The following is a 1,349-nucleotide window of genomic DNA, read 5'->3' as shown; positions in this document are numbered from 1 at the left end:
ATATGTTTTCCAGCGGCCATATATCTAAAGGCAGTTTCTATTTCATTTCTCTCAAAGATTTTTCTACACAGCGGTTTAATAGCGCCATTTTCTAAACCTTCCGCTATTTTCTTCGCCAACGTTATTTTTCGTTCTAAACTTGATGTGTGTGTGTGTGTGTGTGTGTGTGTGTGTGTGTGTGTGTGTGTGTGTGTGTGTGTGTGTGTGTGTGTGTGTGTGTGAATTTGTTATTAATTTATCTAATAAAATACCAAAGAAATTAATGCTTTTAGAGAAAGTAAACAAGTCCAATGGATTATTGGAAACCATATCAAATTTCCCAATTTCCAGAAAACGGCCACCATTTGCTAGACAACGAACAGATGCTTGCAATTTTTCTTCGGCTAAGGAATTCAATACGATATTCACTCCACGATATCTCTTGTACGCTGCATAATCATTTGTTCAAAGCTTGTATCTCGGGAGTTTCCGATATGATCTTCGGGAATAGAAGGAAACGTTTCTCTCATAAATTGTCGTTTTTCGACAGTTCCAACTGTCGTGAACACTTCACAACCTTTGTGAAGCGCTAGATGGATAGCAGCTTGACCGATGCCTCCAGTACCCGAATGGATCAAGATTTTGTCTCCTTTTTTCATTTTTCATTTATATATAAGGCTTCATAGCACGTGATGTACACACACGGAACCGTTGCTGCATCTTCCATTGTCCATTCGTTGGGTACATTCCAACTGAGGTATTCATCGGGCACGTAAATGTTTGTTATTCCTCTAAACATATTAATTTTTAAAAGTATATAATTTGTGCGCGTATGTCTTGTAAAAGTTATGTAGTAATCATGTTTAGTAATCACGATATAAAATGCCTTGTCGTACCGTAAACTTTTGTTGCTTATTCTGTCATTTAAACTTTTAAGAATTTTTGAAATTTTGTAAGTGCCATATATCATACCGGATTCTATACTTTTGATAATTTGCCAATTTTTCATTTTTAAGGATCACGAAGACAATTATTTACGCTATATTTTTATGTTTATTCGATAACTTTTTTATATCTTTACAGCATATAGTACGGCAAGGGGTTATATTTTACAAGATAAAATCGAGATTATATTAAATATTAAATTAATAATGTTAATAAATGTACTACAAAAACTGATCTCAGCCTTCCACAATTCTTGAGTGCTGTAGACTTGATCCTTAGTTCTACTAGTTTTATGTTTAACGGCCAATTTTATGAACAGATCTTCGGAAGCCCGATGGGGTCTCCCTTCTCCCCTATCCTGGCTGACATGGTCATGGAGGATTTAGAGAAACATTGTATACAGCGGCTCAGTTTCAGGATATCCT

The 1,349-nt window shown here is 35.5% G+C and overlaps 1 pseudogene; it reads right to left on the bottom strand.

Annotated features, from left to right (window-relative positions):
• Nucleotides 1–778, bottom strand: part of LOC112458102 — a 5,429-nt pseudogene extending 4,651 nt beyond the window's left edge.
• Nucleotides 779–1,349: the final 571 nt, after the last annotated feature.

This window comes from Temnothorax curvispinosus, unplaced genomic scaffold (genome assembly GCF_003070985.1).
Source record: "Temnothorax curvispinosus isolate PA1 unplaced genomic scaffold, ASM307098v1 QBEX01008685.1, whole genome shotgun sequence".
NCBI classification, from domain to species: Eukaryota; Metazoa; Arthropoda; class Insecta; order Hymenoptera; family Formicidae; genus Temnothorax; species Temnothorax curvispinosus.
This window is presented reverse-complemented; position numbering and strand designations above follow the sequence as displayed.